The following is a 21,134-nucleotide window of genomic DNA, read 5'->3' as shown; positions in this document are numbered from 1 at the left end:
CAGGAAAATGGGATTAGATAGTACACCTTGGGCTGGCATGGACAAGATGGGCTGAATGGCCTCCTTTTGTGATGTAACATTTCTCCGATTCTAACGGAGCTAACGTTTTGATTCTGGGTGACTCTTTGTCAAACATGTTTACATTGCTTAGGTGAAGCTTGAATTCTACTGCCCACAATGGAGCTCCTTCGTATCTGCAAGTTTATATACCACCTTCTTTATCCTAAGGCATCTTGCTTCTGGTCAGTCAGGTTGGGCATTGGATTTGAACTTGCATTGTGAATTTAGGATAACTAAAAGTACCCTTTAATGAAATGTTTCAGTCCTCATTACTTTTGGCTGTTACATACTGTTGCTAAAATAGTGTGCAGTTATGCTGCCAGTTGAGCAAGTGTGTGGAAGGGCTCTTTGAACTGGATAGTATGTGTGCATCTAGTCAGTTTTCTGCTCATTTGAAAGATGGGGAAATCTGCTTGTTTCCGTTGGTGTACATACAGTAGCTTTAGCAGAAATAGCTATGTAGTTTAATGTAAATCGCAGGCATGTTCCATACCTATGCAAAAGCTAATATATGGAAATCTTGAGTGTTGATACTTACAAAGTTGGAATGGCACCAAAACTCGAGAAATTCATTAAGCATAGTCGTAAGTCTATGAAATGTTTTTTTTAAATAGTGAAAATTACACTTGGCATTTTCCCCGTGTACCCTTTCATTGCTCATCTAGTTCAAATGGCACCCAGCTCTCCCCACATCAGTTCAAACTGTTCTGTTCCAAGTATTGTTCTTCTGCCTCATGCTCAGATGGCACATTGCTTCTATTCCTATCCCTGTCCCTTGACATTGATTCTTCCTCCCCATCCTGTTTAACACTAACAACTCTTCTCTCACCTTTCACCTCCACTCTGTGCTGCCGCTTCCCTTTTCCGACATATCTATTTCATGCTGGCACTCCATTATTTCTTCCCCAGAGAGGTTTCCTGCTTATAGTCACTGCTAGTGGTCCCTGCTTTAGAATATTTGTGTGCACAGGTGTACTGGAAGCAGGATCGGGTTATGTGCTGATGTCGCAATTGGCGAGGCATTGATGGGCCTCATTGTCAGCAAGCCTGCCAGCACTCAGTCTACATTGAAAAATAGCCACTAAAGTGAGATTGCAGATAGCTGCTGCCACACAGGTAAGCGTATCAGTAGTCATGTCCTGGATTTGATATTGGTGGCTGCTACAATCATCAGAGATGGAATCTTTTGTGATTCTGAATTATCTAAGTTAGTATTACCGAAGCTATTTGGACATCTAAAATTCAAAGTTACAACTGTACTATTTCCTGGCAAATATGTATCCCTCAACCAATATTACTAAAGAAAATAGATTATCTGGCCATGTATCTCATTGCTGTTTGTAGAGCTTTGCTGTGTGTGAACTAACTGTTTGGCATTTTCCAATGCTGCAACAACAATTACTTAATTGGCTGGAAAGCACTTTGGGGCATCCCGAGGTCAAGTTCTTTCCTATTTCTTTTTTTATAAGTTGGCCATCATTCCACTTTTGAATTGATCTTCTATAAATTAACTGATCTGTAATTTAGGATTACTTTGGGTGCATTTAGCAGAAACTGTCGTTGACACAGGGCTGGTATGGGTTATTGGTTTCAAATAGCTAGCTTTATTTGTTTCCCGTTATGAACGAGAGGGATGGAGTAGCAAAAAGATGGACAGAATATTTAATTGCACGATTATGAAAATCGAGGGAATTCTCAAGATAGAGACAAATGCAGGACCAAACATTGATATCAGAGCTGAAGAATGCTTTGAAATTGAGGAGTACAGGAAAAGCTCCAGGCATAGATGAAATAACAACAAAACATCTTAAAGCCCTTGAGAAAACAGAATTGGAAGCAATAAGAGATTTGTAATCAAATATATGCTGAAGGATATAGTCCAAGTGACTCTGAGACATTTATTATCTGTTGTTACCTAAGAAACCTAAAGCAATAGAGTGCAATCAATTTAGCATCTATGAGTTTAACGAGTCATCTCATTAAACTGATTTTGAAAATCACAATATAAAGAAATAATAGCATATTTGAAGCAGAAATTAACACATTCTGGATTAAAACTAGAAGTAGGAACAAGAGTGGGAATATTTAACCTAAGAACAATCTTTGATACATATCTAGAGGTAAACCAGAATATATATTATATGTTTTTGACCTTGTTTATCACCGAAATATAACATTGACAGTAAAAATGTAAGATTTATTCAGAGCTTGTGTTGGGACCAAACAGCGAGCATCAGGCGAGAAAATGGACAATCAATCATGCTTCAAGTGAAGAGAGAAGCATGACAATGCTGTGTGCTATAGCCCAAATTATTCAATCTGCAGAAAATTAGATGCACTTCCAGGAACAGCAATTGGAAGTAAAAACATAAACTTGTAAATATGCTGATGATGCAGCACTGCTTGTAGAATCAGAAGAGGTCCTACAAAATATCATAGATCAAATAATATCTGGAAGTTTAGAATATGGATTAAGTATGAGCATCAAGGAATGCATTAACATAAACTATAGTGAAAATTATGATGGATGGCGTCACACTGAAACAAGTAGATAAGTGTGTCTGTTTACAAATTATAACATGAAGATGGTGGATGCAATGCTGAACTAGCCAAAAGTAATTTTGTGAAGAAGGATGTGTTAGCCAGTATACTCATGCTTGTAACAAGTATAAAAACAACCTCAAGATGTTACATTCAATCTACTTGCCAGTATGCTTCAGAAACCTGGACAATATGTAAAGGCCTGTGGAAGGCTTTGAAATGTGAATGCTAAATGTCATGTGAGAGTCCCTTTAAGAAATGGATGTTTAAGCAATGTACCTTTAAGAAATGCAGTGATGTCAGTGTGGGTGGAGCTGGGCTTTAGATCAGCCATTTTGAAGTTTTTTAGTTTCAGTTTTGGGAGAGAGCAGCTAAAAGGTGCCTGGCTGGTTTGCTGTGTGCTGCTTGAAAGGAGAAAGCCAGTTTGAGGAGAAAGCTGGGAGTGTCTTGTGTGGTTTGCAAAGAGCTGCAAGAAGAAAACACAGAACTGGTCTGTTGATGTCTGCAAATCCAAAAACTATAAATAAATTGAATGTAACCTCGTGTCTATTGTTAAAGGTGAAGTCTGTTGGATGTTTAAAGGAACATTTTGAGGGATTTTTCAGTGTTGTATTAGTTTCGGGGTTATCTTTGAAGTAAGGGGTGTTAAGTGATCCAATGTTTGTTTAAAAGGTTAAGTTGAGTTCATGGAATAAACATTGTTTTGTGTTTAAAAACCACAAGTCCATAATTGTAATACCACACCTGGGGAACACGCCGGTTGCTTCAAAAGCAACAATCCATTAAAGGGGAGGTTGGTTGAACTCCATGATACATTTTGGGGTTCTGAAAACACCTTGCCCATGACAATTGGGGGCTCGAGGGCGATAAAAGTCTATCTATTGGATTGGCTTTTGTGAACTTAAAGACAGTGAAGGTTTGTTGCTTTTCCGGTGTGGTATTTTAGTTTAAATGGGGAGAGTGTTGTGAACAATGGCTCTTTCGGAGGCTCAGAAACTTTTTGGGGTAGACGCGGTAACACGTGATACCTTACGGACAGAGACTAAAAACAGACTGTTGGGTTTGGCAAAAGCATTGCAGTTAACATTGCCTAGCAAAATACGAAAAGATGAGGTACTTAACGCGGTATCTGCGCATTTACGTTTGCCTGTGAAACATTCTGACTCGGATGTGGCAAAGCCCCATTTGCAGATTAAGCAATTTGAACATGAAAAAGAATTAAAGCAACTTGAACATGAAAAAGAATTAAAGCGGCTTGAATATGCAATGAAAGAAAAAGAAAGAGATGGAGAGGAAAAAGAAAAGGAGAGAGAAGAAAGAAACAAAGAAAGAGATAGAGAGGAAAAGGAAAAAGAGAGTGTTTGAACTTCGGAAAATGGCTCTGAAACATGAAAATCTGTTAAAATTGGCAGACGCAAAGGGACACGTACAGTTGGAGGAGATGGATGAGGATAATGAGAAATAGCGCCATAGTTGGCGACGTGGTGGGGATCTATTTAAATATGTCCAAGCATTGTCAAGGTTTGACGAGAAGGAGGGAGAAGCCTTTTTCATTTCATTTGAGAAGGTAGCGAAACAAATGCAATGGCCACATGACATGTGGGTATTACTGATTCAAACAAAGCTGGTAGGTAGGGCTAGTGAAGTGTTTGCAGCACTACCAGAGGAGGTATCTGGAACGTATGAGAAGGTGAAGAAATCCATCTTAAGTGCATGTGAGCTAGTGCCTGAAGCTTACAGACAAAGGTTTAGAAATTTAAGGAAAGAATTTGGTCAAACATGCATGGAGTTTGAAAGGCTCAAACAGAGTAATTTTGATCGGTGGATAAGGGCTTTGAAAATAGACCAAACGTATGAAGCTCTCAGAGAAATTATATTTTTGGAGGAGTTTAAAAGTTCAATTCCTGATGTAATGAGAACTCATGTGGAAGAGCAGAGGGTTAAAACTGCAAGATTAGCAGCAGAAATGGCAGATGATTATGAATTAGTTCATAAATCAAAGATTGGTTTCTGACATCAGTTTCAGCCGGTGAGGGATAGAAACTGGAGACATGAGAAATACTCAAGTGGTAAAGGTAAAGGTGATCTGATGGTTGACAATAAAGAGAGTGTACCTCAGATTAAAAAAGAAATCCAGGAGGGTGGAAAAGAAATGAAAAGTTTCAAATGTTTTCACTGTAAAGTCACAGTGTTGGTGGTTGAAGAAAAGCACTGGAAAGGCTGATGTGGTAAAACAGGATAAGACAGTGGGATTTGTTAGGGTGGTAAAGGAAAGCCCAAGGGAAACGAAGGAGGTACAAACAATTGTACTGCTTGTTCAAGAAGTAATTGTTGAGAAAGTGCCAGATGTCTTTAAAGAATTTACTTGTGTGGGTAAAGTTTACTCATGTGCATCAGGAAGAGCAAGTAAAGAAGTCACAATTTTAAGAGATACAGGGGCTAGTCAATCTTTAATGGTAAGAGATGAGGAATTATGCAGTTTGGGATGAATGTTGCCAGAAAAGGTGGTGATATGTAGAATTCAGGGTGAAAGGAGTAGTGTTCCATAATGTAAGGTTGGAAAGTCCAGTGAAGAGTGGTGAAGCGGTAGTAGGAGTAATAGAGAAACTATCTTGTCCAGGAATACAGTTTATCTTGGGTAATGATATAGTTGGATTGCAGGTGGGAGTGATGCCTACTGTGGTTGATAAGCCAGTGAAAAATCAGACAACTGAAGGGTTGAAGGACGAATATCCTGGGATTTGTCCGGATTGTGTAGTAACAAGGTCGCAAAGTCACAGGTTAAGACAAGAGGAGAAATCAAAGAGTGAAGATGAAGTTGAAGTGCAATTATCAGAAATGATTTTTGATCAGATGGTTGAAAATGAACAAGAACAGGTGGAGGATGAGGCGGATATTTTTAGTTCAGGAAAATTGGCAGAGTTACAACAGAAAGATGTAGAACTAAAACGGATTTATCAGAAAGCATATACGGAAGAGGAATCTGAGAGCATACCAGAGTGTTATTACTGTAAAAGTGATGTCTTGATAAGAAAATGGAGACCTGTACATATGCAGGCGGATGAAAAGTGGGCAGATGTTCATCAGGTAGTATTGCCGGTAGGGTATAGAACGGAGGTGTTGCGGGTTGCACATGAGGTACCAGTGGGAGGTCATTTGGGAATAAGGAAAACTCAAGCTAAAATCCATAAACATTTTTATTGGCCTGGACTACATAAAGACTTAGTTAAATTTTGTCAATAATGTCACACATGTCAAGTGAACAAGAATAAAGAAATGTACAGCACAGGAACAGGCCCTTCGGCCCTCCAAGCCCGTGCCGACCATGCTGCCCGACCAAACTACAATCTTCTGCACTTCCTGGGTCCGTATCCCTCTATTCCCATCCTATTCATGTATTTGTCAAGATGCCCCTTAAATGTCACTATCGTCCCTGCTTCCACCACCACCTCCGGTAGCGAATTCCAGGCACCCACTACCCTCTGAATAAAAAAAAAACTTGCCTCGTACATCTACTCTAAACCTTGCCCCTCTCACCTTAAACCTATGCCCCCTAGTAATTGACCCCTCTACTCCGGGGAAAAGCCTCTGACTATCCACTCTGTCTATGCCCCTCATAATTTTGTAGACCTCTATCAGGTCGCCCCTCAACCACCTTCGTTCCAGTGAGAACAAACCGAGTTTATTCAACCGCTCCTCATAGCTAATGCCCTCCATACCAGGCAACATTCTGGTAAATCTCTTCTGCACCCTCTCTAAAGACTCCACATCCTTCTGGTAGTGTGGCGACCAGAATTGAACACTATACTCCAAGTGTGGCCTAACTAAGGTTCTATACAGCTGCAACATGACTTGCCAATTCTTATACTCAATGCCCCGGCCAATGAAGGCAAGCATGCCGTATGCCTTCTTAACTACCTTCTCCACCTGTGTTGCCCCTTTCAGTGACCTGTGGACCTGTACTCCTAGATCTCTTTGACTTTCAATACTCTTGAGGGTTCTACCATTCACTGTATATTCCCTACCTGCATTAGACCTTCCAAAATGCATTACCTCACATTTGTCCGGATTAAACTCTATCTGCCATCTCTCCGCCCAAGTCTCCAAATAAATCCTGCTGTATCCTCTGACAGTCCTCATCGCTATCCGCAGTTCCACCAACCTTTGTGTCGTCTGCAAACTCACTGATCAGACCAGTTACATTTTCCTCCAAATCATTTATATATACTACAAAGAGCAAAGGTCCCAGCACTGATCCCTGTGGAACACCACTGGTCACAGCCCTCCAATTAGAAAAGCATCCTTCCATTGCTACTCTCTGCCTTCTATGACCTAGCCAGTTCTGTATCCACCTTGCCAGCTCACCCCTGATCCTGTGTGACTTCACCTTTTGTACTAGTCTACCATGAGGGACCTTGTCAAAGGCCTTACTGAAGTCCATATAGACAACATCCACTGCCCTACCTGCATCAATCATCTTAGTGACCTCCTCGAAAAACTCTATCAAGTTAGTGAGACACGACCTCCCCTTCACAAAACCATGCTGCCTCTCACTTATTCGTCCATTTGCTTCCAAATGGGAGTAGATCCTGTCTCGAAGAATTCTCTCCAGTGATTTCCCGACCACTGAAGTAAGGCTCACCGGCCTGTAGTTCCCTGGATTATCCTTGCTACCCTTCTTAAACAGTGGAACAACATTGGCTATTCTCCAGTCCTCCGGGACATCCCCTGAAGACAGTGGGGATCCAAAGATTTCTGTCTCCAGCCTCCTTCAGTATTCTGGGGTAGATCCCATCAGGCCTTGGGGACTTAACTACCTTAATATTTTTTTAGACACCCAACACCTCGTCTTTTTGGATCTCAATGTGACCCAGGCTATCTACACACCCTTCTCCAGACTCAACATCTACCAATTCCTTCTCTTTGGTGAATACTGATTCAAAGTATTCATTTAGTACCTTGCCCATTTCCTCTGGCTCCACACATAGATTCCCTTGCCTATCCTTCAGTGGGCCAACCCTTTCCCTGGCTACCCTCTTGCTTTTTATGTACGTGTAAAAATCCTTGGGATTTTCCTGCACCCTATTTGCAAATGACTTTTCGTGACCCCTTCTAGCCCTCCTGACTCCTTGCTTAAATTCCTTCCTACTTTCCTTATATTCCCCGCAGGCTTTGTCTGTTCCCAGCCTTTTAGCCCTGACAAATGTCTCCTTTTTCTTTTTGACGAGGCCTACAATATCTCTCGTTATCCAAGGTTCCCGAAAATTGCCGTATTTATCCAGTGATAGGGAAACCTCAAGCAGTGATAAAACCAACACCCTTAATACCCATGCCAGCATTTGAGGAACCTTTTACGAGGGTCCTAATTGATTGTGTAGGACCGCTTCCTAAAACAAAAAGTGGGAATCAATATCTTTTGACTATAATGGATGTGTCGGGCAGCACGGTGGCACAGTGGTTAGCATTGCTGCCTCATGGCGCCGAGGTCCCAGGTTCGATCCCCGCTCTGGTTCACTGTCCGTGTGGAGGTTGCACATTCTCCCCGTGTTTGCGTGGGTTTCACCCCCACAAACCAAAGATGTGCAGGCTAGGTGGATTGGCCACACTAAATTGCCCCTTAATTGGAAAAAATGAATTGGGCACTCTAAATTTATTTTAAAAATATATATATATATATATAATGGATGTGTCTACTAGGTTTCCGGAGGCCATTCCAGTACGTAATATTACAGCTAAAAGGATTGTGGAGGAGTTACTTAAATTCATTACTAGATATGGACTACCCACAGAAATTCAATCGGATCAAAGATCAAATTTTACTTCAAAGTTATTCAAAGAAGTTATGGATAGCTTAGAAATAAAACAATTTAAATCAATTGCGTACCATCCTGAATCGCAGGGAGAGTTAGAAAGGTGGCATCAGACATTAAAGACAATGTTGAGGGTGTATTGTCAAGATTATCCAGAGGATTGGGATAAAGGAATTCCATTTGTATTGTTTGCAATTAGGGATGCACCTAATGAGTCTGCCAAATTTAGTCCTTTTGAACAAATTTTTGGTCATGAGGTAAGGGGACCACGTAAATTGATTTAAGGAAAAATTGGTGGGTGAGAAATCGGAAATTACATTATTGGATTAAGTGTCAAATTTTAGGGAATGATTAAATAGAGCGGGTGATTTGGCTAGACAACATTTGAAAGTTAGAAAGGGGTAGCGGACAAGAAAGCCAAAGTTCGTAGTTTTGTCAGTGGGGATAAAGTTTTAGTGTTGTTACCAGTGGTAGGTGAACCTTTAAAAGCTAGGTTTTGTGGACCGTATCACATTGAAAGAAAATTATGTGGTTTAAAAACACCAGACAGAAGGAAGACTCACTGAGTGTGTCATGTGAAAATGCTTAAAAGGTACTTTGAAAGGGAAAGAGAGAAAAAGGAGGTTTTAATGATTCTAACTCAAAAGTGATGAACCAAATCCAGATGACTGTGAATTTGACATACCTCAAATTAAATTGGAAAATGAGGATGTTCTTAAAAATTGGGATAAATTGTTAAGTTACCTTCCATAGGAAAAACAAACTGACCTGAAAGAGTTATTGATATCACATGGGCAAGTTTGTAGAGATAAATTGGGAAGTACTCAAATGGCTATACATGATGTAGATGTGGGAAATGCTGTTCCTATCAAACAACATCCATATAGACTTAATCCTTTAAAATTGGCACAGGTTAACCGAGAGATTGAGAGTATGCTTAAAAACGGCATAATTGAAGTGGGTTGAAGCCAATGGAACTCCCCCATAGTGATGATACCTAAACCAGACGGTACCCAACGGTTGTGTGTGGACTACAGAAAGGGGAATGCAGTTACAAGAACGGACACTTACCCAATCCCACATTTGAAGGATTGCATTGAGAAAGTGGGACAATCTGCTTTTATTTCCAACTTCCAGACATGGAAAGAACATTTTAAACATCGTATGGAGTTCTTCGATCGACTTCAGGCGGCGGGTTTGGTGATGAACCTAGCCGAAAGTGAATTTGGAGAAGCCCAAATCACTTTCCTTGAGGAGTTTCTGATACCCTCAAGACAAGGGAAATAATGCGATTTCTTAGCATGAGTGGATTTAATCCAACATTTGTGCAAAAGTTTTGTGGCGTGATTACTCCGCTGATGGACTTGCTAAAGAAACATCAAAGATTTTAATGGACAACGGACTTTCAACAGGCATTTGACTGCCTGAAAGCTGTGGTAACCGATGCTCCTGTATTGGAGAATTGCAAGGGACTCTGTGTTCAGATTGAACTGAAGTATCTAAGTTTAAAGAGAATTGCCGAGGCGTAGAGGAATGGATGGATCGTGCAGAGACTTTCTTGTTCAAATAGACTGTCAATCGAGAAGGATTTCGGTTGGAGGGAGAAGGACAAAGAAAAATGGACTATATAATACCTGTTTGCGTGTGTGTTTTTTTTTTTAAACGAAAAGGTATATTTGCTGCTTGTGCAAAAGTGAAAAATGAAACCATCTTGAAGTTGATTATTTATTTGTTTTTCTTGGGGGGGGGGGGGGGAAGGTGTCATGTGAGAGTGCCTTTAAGAAATGAATATTTAAGCACTGTATCTTTAAGAAATGTAGTGATGTCAGAATGTGGGTGGAGCAGGTGTTTAGATCAGCCATTTTGAAGTTTTTTAGTTTTAGTTTTGGGAGAGCAGCTAAAAGGTGCCTGGCTGGTTTGCTGTGAGATGCTTGAAAGGAGAAAGCCAGTTTGAGGAGAAAGCTGGGAGTGTCTTGTGTGGTTTGCAAAGAGCTGCAAGAAGAAAACACAGAACTGGTCTGTTGATGTCTGCAAATCCAAAAACTATAAATAAATTGAATGTAACCTCGTGTCTATTGTTAAAGGTGAAGTCTGTTGGATGTTTAAAGGAACATTTTGAGGGATTATTCAGTGTTGTATTAGTTTTGGGGTTATTTTTGAAGTAAGGTGTGTTAAGTGATCCAATGTTTATTTAAAAGGTTAAGTTGAGTTCATGGAATAAACATTGCTTTGTGTTAAAAATCACGTGTCCATAATTGTAATACCACACCTGGGGAACAAGCCGGATGGTTCAAAAGCAACAATCCATTAAAGGGGGAGGATGGTCGAACTCCATGATACATTTTGGGGTTCTGAAAACACCGCTCCCATAACAAAGAAATGATAAAAATTTCATATACAGATCATAAGCTTTGGAAACGGTGCAAAGGAGATTTACCAGGATGTTGCCTGGAATGGAGAGTAGGTCTTACGAGGAAAGGTTGAGGGTGCTAGGCCTTTTCTCATTAGAACGGAGAAGGATGAGGGGCGACTTGATAGAGGTTTGTAAGATGATCAGGGGAATAGATAGAGTAGACAGTCAGAGAGTAGACAGTCAGACTTTTTCCCCGGGTGGAACAAACCATTACAAGGGGACATAAATTTAAGGTGAATGATGGAAGATATAGGGGGGATGTCAGAGGTAGGTTCTTTACCCAGAGAGTAGTGGGGGCATGGAATGCACTGCCTGTGGAAGTAGTTGAGTCGGAAACATTAGGGACCTTCAAGCAGCTATTGGATAGGTACATGGATTACGGTAAAATGATGTAGTGTAGATTTATTTGTTCTTAAGGGCAGCACGGCAGCATTGTGGATAGCACAATTGCTTCACAGCTCCAGGGTCCCAGGTTCGATTCCGGCTTGGGTCACTGTCTGTGCGGAGTCTGCACATCCTCCCCGTGTCTGCGTGGGTTTCCTCTGGGTACTCCGGTTTCCTCCCACAGTCCAAAGATGTGCAGGTTAGGTGGATTGGCCTTGATAAATTGCCCTTAGTGTCCAAAATTGCCCTTAGTGTTGGGTGGAGGTGTTGACTATGGGTAGGGTGCTCTTTCCAAGAGCCGGTGCAGACTCAATGGGCCGAATGGCCTCCTGCGCTGTAAATTCAATGATAATCTATGATTAATCTAGGACAAAGGTTCGGCACAACATCGTGGGCCGAAGGGCCTGTTCTGTGTTGTATTTTTCTATGTTCTATAAGACAAATGAAAAGGTGCTTGAAATTTCAATAATCAAAAAAACCTCTCAAAGTTGACATCCAGGAAAGGAAGTGTCAGTATATCAGCCATTTGATCAGAGCTGAAAAGCAACAAAGATCTCCTTGAGAGGGAAAGTGGAAGGCAGCAGAAAGAATCGAATGACCGACAGCACATGGTGGTTGCAGAGGAATTAAGTGGATGTGTGAGACTGGTGCAAGACCGGGAGTGTGACATACCATGACAGCAGATCTCCTGGTAGGAACAAAGAATGATACAGTGCAGGAACAACCCTTCGGCCCTCCAAGCCTGTACCGGTCATGATACCACCCTTGGCCAAACACTCAGCACTTCCTAGTGTCGTATCCCTCTATACCCATCCTATCCATGTATTTGTTGAAAGAACAAAGAGTAGCTAGCTACAAACAGCAGTACACAACAATTGATCTTGTAATATTCCACACAGATGTCATGTCCGCTTAAGTACATCATTTTATGCAAGTGACAATTATTATCCATTCTTGCTGCTCTTTATCCAAATATAATTGATTCATAGCTGAAATCTGCATTTATAACCAGCATAGCTAAAATCTAGGTATGATCCTAGACCAAATCATGTCTCGGTGGGAAGCATAAATATCTCTGGACACTGGGGATTGCTGTCCGAATTGCAGTAACGTCAACCTGAACGCCAATGCTCTCTTCCTAACTCTTATATTCCCTCAACAATGCTTTCAACCACTGTGACTAACATACCATTCCTCTAACATCTTGTAACTTTGCAGCCAAACCAGACTTTTTATGCGGCATGAGACATCCTGCCAATTTTAAGGTGGCATAATTCAGAGTACTGCAAATTTTCTTCTTCCCAATTTATTCAGTGGCTGAGGGATGAAGTTGAATTCTGCTATTCATTTGCAGTCTAAATGTAATGTCACAGTTTAAAACCATATTGTGCATTCAGTACAAAATGAGTATGCATTGTATATTTCACTTTGTTTCCTTATAGAAATAAAGACATCTGACTGATAGAATCAAGTACATTTTCAGTGATGCACATTTGCTCACAATACTGCAAAATTGTTTGCCATAACAAAATCTACTACTCTGGCTGTTTAGTTATTTTTCTGGATTGACCTTTAACTTTTTATTCAAACTGATGTTGATTCTTCTAAAAAATAGTTTTGACATTTGTTGATCTCAGCCAAAATTATGGGATAAGTTAAATGACTTGTGATGGACGAGATTTTGTTGCGAGCGGCGAACAGCACAAGCTGTTCTTTAGACTTGCACTTTCCTGTAAACTTTGTGGGTTTTACACAACACATTGTCAGCAGGGCATTGAAATGGCACATTGCCAGCCACAGGCCTTCTGGGACTTGTGTGAACTGGGCCAGCAGCTGGGTATTTCTTTAATCTGATTGAAGAATTACTAATGAGCAGTGCAGAATCTGAACCACAATGTGCAAATCAGAATAATGAATTCAATCGCAAATCAGACATTTAAAAAAAAACTGAATCAAGAAAATCTCCAACAATAATTAAATTCTAATGGTATGAAACACTGCACTTAGATACAAGTACATAAACACTGCAGTACAGAAGTAGGCTATCTGGCCTAACAGCTCTATGCCAGTGATGTGGGCCACATGAGGTTCTTTCCTCGTCTACTCCTTTCTATCGTATCTAACACTGATGTTATTTGCTTTAACCACTCTGGTTGGCAATTCCATATCCTAACCACTCTTTCGGCAAAGAAGTTTGTCCTGAATTCCATATTGGATTTACTTCTGACTAACTTCTATTTATGCTCCATTATTTTGGACTCCCCAATAAGTGGACATGTTTTCTGATTTAAGAGTGAAGTAAAGACTGACACTTGAGTTTCTACAGATGTGTGAAGAAAACGAGATAGCTAAAGAGAAAAGTAGGCCCCCTACAGACAGAAACAGGGGAATGCATAATACGGGACAAAGAAATGGCTGAGCAATTGAATACATACTTTGGTTCTTTCGTTACAAATGAGGACACAAATCAGATCCCAGAAATGTTGGAGAATGAAAGGTTTAATGAGAGGGAAGAACTGAGGGAGATCAACATTAATAGAGAAATGGTGCTGGGAAAACTGATGGGATTGAAGGCGGATAAATCCCCAGAGCCTGAGAATCTGCATCCCAGAGTGCTTAAGGAGGTGGCTCTGGAAATAGTGGATGCATTGGTGGTCATCTTCCGGGATTCTATAGGCTCTGGAAATGTCCCTGTAGATTGGAGGGTAGCTCACGTCACTCTGATATTCAATAAGGGAGGGAGAGAGAAAGCAGGGTATTACAGACCAGTAAGCCTAACATCGGTAGTGGGGATAATGCTTGAATCCATTATCAAGGACTTTATAGCGGAACATTTAGAAAGCAGTGGCAGGATCAGTCAGAGTCAGCATGGATTTATGAAGGAAAATCATGCTTGACAAGTCTGTTGGAATTCTTTGAAGATGGAAACCAGTACAGTTGACAAGGGGGAGCCGGTCGATGTGGTATATTTGGACTTTCAGAAGGCGTTTGACAGAGTCCCACATAAGAGACTATTGTGTAAAATGAAAGCGCATGGGATTGGGGGAAATGTATTGAGGTGGATAGAAAACTGGTTGGCAGAGAGGAAACTGGAGTAGGGATTAATGGGTCCTTTTCAAATTGGCAGGCAGTAACCAGTGGGGTACCGCAGGGATCGCTGCTGGGACCCCAGCTATTCACAATATATATTAATGATTTGGATGAGGGAACAAAATGTAACATCTCAAAGTTTGCAGATGATACCAAATTAGGTGGGAGGGTGAATTGTGACGAGGATGCAGGGATCCTACAGCAAGATCTGGACAGGTTGGGCGAGTGGGAGAACTAATGGCAAATAATTTTGGTAAGTGTGAGGTTATTCATTTTGGAAGCGAAAACAGGAAGGCAGATTACTACCTGAATGGTTATAAATTGGGGAGGGGAGTGTGCAGCAGGACCTGGGTGTCCTTGTGCGCCAGTTGCTGAAGGTAAGCATGCAGGTGCCGCAGGCTAAAGAAGGCTAATGGTATGTTGGCCTTCATTGCAAGAGGTTTCGAGTATAGAAGCTGGGATGTGTTGCTGCAATGTTACAGGGCCTTGGTGAGGCCACACTTGGAGTATTGTGTGCAGTTTTGGTCTCCTTCGCTGAGGAAGGATGTGCTTGCTCTCAATGGAGTACAGCAAAGGTTTACCAGACTGATTCCAGGGATGGCGGGACTGTCATATGAGGAGAGATTGACTAGGTCGCGATTGTTCTCCTTGGAGTTGAGAAGAATGAGGGGTATCTCATAGAGACTTATAAAATTCTAACAGGACTAGACAGGGTAGATGCAGGGACGATGTTACCAATGATAGGTGTGTCCAGATCCACGGGTCACAGTCTGAGGATTCAGGGTAAACCATTTCGGACAGAGATGAGGAGACATTTCTTCCCACAAAGAGGGGTGAGCCTGTGGAATTCCTTACCACAGGAAGTAGTTGATGCTAAAACTTTGAATATATTCAAGAGGAGGCTGGCTATAACACTTCGGGAGAATGGGATCAAAGGCTATGGGGAGAAAGCAGGATTAGGCTATTAGTTGGTTGATCAGCCATGATCGTGATGAATGGCGTAGCAGGCTCGAAGGGCCAAAAGGCCTCCCCCTGCTCCTATCTTCTATGTATCTATGTATGATTCATAGACTACAATCAGTGAGGATAAACAACAACACCATCTCCACGATAGTCCTCAATACAGGGGCCCCACAAGGCTGTTTACTTAACCTCCTACTTTATTCTCTATACACATGATGCTGTGGCAAAATTTGGCTCCAACTCTGTCTACAAGTTGCTGATGTCATGACTGTAGTGCAGCGGATCTTGAACATTGGTGAGTTGAGTCAAGAGTACAGGAGAGAGATGGAGAACCCAGTGATGTGGTGTAACGATAACAATCTCTCCCTCAGCGTCAGCAAAACTAAAGAGCTGGTCATTGACTTCAGTAAGCAAAGTATCGTGCACACCCCTGTCTGCATCAATGGTAATGGTGCCGAGGTGGAGATGGTTGACAGCTTCAAATATCACCAACAATCTGTCTTGGTCCACCCATGTCAATGCTACGACCAAGAAAGCACAACAGCGGTATACTTCCTCAGGAAACATAGGAAATTTGGCATATCCACATTGACTCTTAGAATTTTTACAGATGCACCATAGAAAGCATCCTTTCTGGCTGCATCATAGCTTGGTATGGCAACTGCTCAGCCCATGACCATGAGCAACTTCAGAGAGTCGTGAACACAGCCCAGTCCATCACGCAAATCTGCCTTCCATCCATTGGCTCTGTTTACACCTCCCGCTGCCTTGGGAAAGCGGGCAGCATAATCAAAAGACCCCTTCCACCTCGGTTATTCTCTCTTCCAACCTCTTCCATCGGGCAGGAGATACAAAAGTTTGAGAACACGCTAACAAATTCAAAAACCGCTTCTTTTCTGTGGTTACCAGACTCCTGAATGACCTTCTTATGGACTGAACTGATCTTTCCACGCATCTGAGTAGAATGACACTCCATATGCTTTACCCAATGTCTATGTATTCACTTTGTGTATTTAACAATCATGGATGGGAACTTTCGGTGGCCGCTATGAAGGAGTAGGTTGCACATTTGGTTGCTCCTGCTCGGGTCGGACTTTTGGACCTTTCCCCCCGATTTTTTATCGGACTTGATTCGGTAAATTGATAGTAGAGGCAACTGTGGAGTGGATTCCTACATTGGTGCATGGCGAGCTGCAGCGGGAGAAAGCATGGTGGATGACTGAAGTCCTGGCTTGTTGACCCATCGGTTGACAGAGCAGCTGATGCAGTTTATTCTGGTGGGTTTCGCCAAGCAGAAACAGGAATGCTTGGACCAGATTAAAGAATCGATTGCACGGCTGGAACTTAGTTGGATGCCCAAGATCGGGCGATCCAGAAAGTAGAGAAGGCGCTGGTTGAGCAGGAGGTACATCAAACTGCGGGGGAGTTGAAGGTGGGGATGCTGAGAGACAAGAAAAGGCTCCTGGAGAAGGAGGAGGACCTAGAGAATAGGAACTGCCAGCAGAACTTGAGAAACGTCGGTCTCCCAGAGGGGTCCGAAGGAGCAGACGCTGGGGCATACATAGCGGGCATGTTCGAGATGTTGCTGGGGGATGGGACGTTTTCCCAACCCTTGGAGGTGGACAGGGCTCACAGAGCGCTCGCGAGGAAGCCGCGAGTGGGGGACCCCCCCCCCCCCCCGAGGGCAATGGTGGTGAGATTCCACAGGTACAGATTGGGGGGGAAGGGAAAGTCAGGGAACCAAGAGGTGAAGTAATCAGCGGGGAGTGTAGCTGCTCAGGAATACAAAAAAAACACTAACAGAAAAAAACCAAAAGAGTGGTTACGATTGTCCCCATCCCACAGAATATGACACAGTGTATGGAAAGGCTCAGTAAACCAAGGTCCACCACACTAAGAAAACAAAAGGGGACGGTCAATAGAGAATTAAAGGTGCTATATTTAAATGCACGCAGTGTACGGAACAAGGTAGATGAGCTTGTGGCCCAGATTGTGACTGGCAGGTATGATGTGATAGGCATCACAGAGAGACATGGTTGCAGGGGGTTCAGGACTGGCATTTAAACATCCAGGGATTCACAACCTATCGAAAAGACAGGGAGGTGGGCAGAGGGGGCGGGGTTGCCTTGTTAATTAGGAATGAAATTAAATCAATAGCACTAAACGACATAGGGTCAGATGATGTGGAGTCTGTGGGTAGAGTTGAGGAACCACAAAGGCAAAAAAAACATAATGGTAGTTATGTACAGGCCTCCTAACAGTGGTCAGGACCGGGGGCACAAAATGCACCGGGTGGAATGGGAATATCTGTGGGAGGTACTGGGGCGGTTTAGATTTGGGCGGGGCTTTATTGACTGGGTCAGGTTGTTGTATCAGGCTCCTGTTGCGAGTGTACGGATGAACAGGTCAACATCGGAGTATTTTGGGCTGCATCGGGGGACGAGACAGGGATGCCCCCTCTCCCCACTGTTGTTCGCGTTAGCCATAGAGCTGCTGGCAATTGCGCTGAGAGCCTCAAGGGGCTGGTCCGGGGGGGAGTGGAACACAGAGTCTCGCTTTACGCAGACGACCTGCTCCTGTTATGTTTCGGACCCACTAGAAGGGATGGAAGAAATTATGTGGATTCTGGGGGAATTTGGCCGGTTATCGGGGTATAAACTAAATATGGGGAAAAGTGAGATGTTTGCGGTCCAGGCAAGGGGGCAGGAGAGGCGATTGGGGAAGCTGCCGCTTAGGGTGATGGGGGAAGCTTTCGATACCTAGGCATCCAGGTGGCACGGGAATAGGAATGGCTACACAAGTTAAATTTGGCCTGATTAGTAGACCAAATGAAGGACTATTTCCGTTGTCACTAGCTGGGAGGGTGCAGACAGTGAAAATGACGGTCCTCCCGAGATTCCTGTTTGTGTTGCAGTGTCTCCCCATCTTTATTCCACGGTCCTTCTTTAAACAGGTCAATAATGTGATCACTGGCTTTGTGTGGGCGGGCAAGACCCCGCGAGTAAAAAAGCGGATGCTTGAGCGAAGCCGGGGGGTAGGGTGGGCTGGCGCTGCCAAGCTTTAGTAATTATTATTGCGAGGCGAATATAGCCATGATCAGGAAGTGGGTGGTGGAGGGAGGGTCGGTATGGGAGCGTGTGGAGGCGGCTTCATGCAAAGGCACCAGTTTGGGGGTGTTGATAACGACGCCTTTGCCGTTCCCGCCGGCACGGTACTCCACCAGCCCCGTGGTGATGGCGGCCCTGAGGGTCTAGGGGCAATGGAGGAGGCATGTGGGAGCGGAGGGAGCTTCAGTGGGGTCTCCAATCTAATAACCACCGGTTTGCCCCAGGAAGGCTGGATGGAGGGTTCCGGAGATGGCAGAGAGCAGGGATTGAGAGAATGGGGGATATGTTTATAGAGGGGAGCTTTTCTAGCCTGAGGGAGCTGGAGGAGAAATGTGGATTGGCGAGGGGAAATGAGTTTAGGTACCTGCAGGCACGGGACTTCCTACACAGGCAGGTCTCAACCTTCCTGCTCCTACCACCAAGGGGGAAGCAGGACAGGGTAGTTTCTAGAGTGGGTGGTAGAAGGGAGGGTTTCTGACATTTACAAGGAAATCATGGGGTCAGAGAAGACGCAGACCGAGGAGCTGAAGTGCAAGTGGGAAGAGGAGTTGGGAGGAGAGATGGAGGTTGGTCTCTGGGTGGACACGTTGAGTAGAGTCAACGCGTCCACAACATGTGCCAGGCTCAGCCTGATACAATTCAAGGTCGTTCACCGGGCCCACATGACAGTGGCCGGGAAGAGCAGGCACTTTGGGGTAGAAGATAGTTGCGCAAGGTGTGCATGAGGACCAGCGAACCATGTCCATATGTTCTGGGCAAGCCCAAAGCTTAGGGGATTCTGGCAGGGGTTTGCGGATGTCAAGTCCAAAGTGTTAAAACAACTGTGGCACCGAGACCAGAGGTGGCGATTTTCGGAGTGTTGGAAGACGCGGGAATCCAGGAGGAGAAAGAGGCAGACGTTCTAGCCTTTGCTTCCCTGGTAGCCCGGAGACGGATTCTATTAGCTTGGAGGGACCGAAAGCCCCCAGGCGACGGAGACCTGGCTAACTGACATGGTTAGCTTTCTCTGTTTGGAGAAAATCAAGTTCGTCTTGAGAAGAGGGTCAATGTTAGGGTTCGCCCGGAGGTTGCAGCCGTTCGTCGACTTCTTTGCGGAATATTAACCGTCAGCAGAAGGGTGGGGGTTGTGGGCTGGGGGTTAGCTTAGTTTAGAGTAGGGGGCTAGTAAAGGTGGGACCTGTAAGAGAGGAAGACGGATTTTGCACTATGTTTATAAATTCATGTACATTGTTTATTTTGTTGTTGTTGTAAAACCATAAGTACCTCAATAAAATGTTTATATAAAAAAAACAATCATGGATAGAACAATTTGTCTGGACTGTATGCAGAACAATATTTTTCACCGTGCCTTGGTACACGATACAATAAATCAAAATCCAAGGGGTTAGCAAATGAAGCACTTTGAGGTGTATGCAGTTAGTTATGAACTCCTTGAGCTGTCAGGTAGACGGAATCGATTGCATGGTGCCTCTGACCTAGATAGTTCAGTAACTTGGAAAATAGCATTGATTAATTTGCCCTGATAAATTTGTTGTTTCGGTGTTGCTTTGAGGTTTTGGGGATTGATAGCTTTACTACTACATTTTAAATACAAACGCATGAAAGGACTGAAAAAAACAACCTGTCTATCAAGCTGCTGCACAATTACTTTCTCCCCCAGCTCCTGGCCCCACACCCCAGTCACATCATGCCCCAGGTAGAGGAAAAATGCTTGAGATAAAAGGGCAACCAGTTTAGTGAAAGACCTCTGGGAAAATCCCAACCTCCTGTGCCTTTGAGAGTTTTGAGGTGCTTTCAACTCTCAGAAACTCACCCTGTTCCCTCTGGAAATATTGTAGTATCTTCATACTTTTAATTTGAAGTGTTAAGAATCTCTATGAAAATAAATCATGCACAACCTAATGTTACTCGTTTTTTGCACTTCATATTTATACAATCTGGGCCTCCCATTCATGTCAACCCAAATAACCTTACTAACTGATAAAAGCAGTGAAAACCTATATAGCACCTTTACTGTTGGGAATGGTTTTAGAGGTAGGGAGGCGCATGGCAAAGAAAATATTTAAATATGAAAATGAGAATTTTGAATAAGATACTGGGGGGCTTGAAATCGGACAATATATGGACCGATGAAGATGAGGTTAATGGCTGATTCAAGTCCACTCTTCACCACCAGACTCCGACCAGGATCACCCAGGGACACATTTCAAGAAAAGATAATTATGGAATGTGTATTAGAATAAAATAAAGGATTAAAAATAGAGTGGAACGAGCCAGAGCTGTTCCCATGCTCACATCACGCATATGGGATTTTTATGACAAAATATGATAATTTCATAAGACACCATTATTGAGATTAGTTTTGAACTCCAGAATTTCTTTGTGAATAAAATTCCAACTGCTGTGATTGGATTTGAACCCAGGTCTGCAAAGCATTAACCTAGGCCTCTGGATTACTCGTCCAACCATTATGCCATCTTCACATAAACTGCCTACTTTTACCTCTTATGTTGGTCAAAAATGCTAGAATTCTTAAGATACCTAATCATGAAAAAGGAGAAACCAAACTGAAAACAGTGGGCGAGATTCTCCCAAAAGGGAACAAAGTCCCCAATCGAGCAGCTAAACGCGCGTGTTTATCGGCACTCGCAGTGCCGAGAAACACCTGGCTATTCAAGGTGACTCGCGTTGAATAATGGGCCTGAATGGGGAAAGCGCAGCCGAGACCGCACATAGCCCCGTTTTGTAAAGTGGGGAGCTCTGCTC

At 43.1% G+C, this 21,134-nt stretch overlaps 1 protein-coding gene and 1 long non-coding RNA gene across 3 annotated transcripts in view; both read left to right on the top strand.

The window, feature by feature from the left end:
* Window positions 1-10,652, top strand: part of LOC140426108 (uncharacterized) — a 31,721-nt gene extending 21,069 nt beyond the window's left edge. Inside the window, exon 2 of the long non-coding RNA XR_011948128.1 lies at window positions 9,324-10,652. This is a non-coding gene — a long non-coding RNA (uncharacterized lncRNA). The remainder of the gene's footprint in view (window positions 1-9,323) is intronic.
* Window positions 1-21,134, top strand: part of znf644b (zinc finger protein 644b) — a 203,931-nt gene that overhangs the window by 43,963 nt on the left and 138,834 nt on the right. The gene's annotated exons all lie outside the window — the stretch shown is intronic.

The sequence above is a fragment of the Scyliorhinus torazame genome, chromosome 7, assembly GCF_047496885.1.
Source record: "Scyliorhinus torazame isolate Kashiwa2021f chromosome 7, sScyTor2.1, whole genome shotgun sequence".
NCBI lineage: Eukaryota > Metazoa > Chordata > Chondrichthyes > Carcharhiniformes > Scyliorhinidae > Scyliorhinus > Scyliorhinus torazame.
The sequence above is the reverse complement of the archived record's forward strand: the minus strand, read 5'-3'. Positions and strand labels throughout refer to the sequence as shown.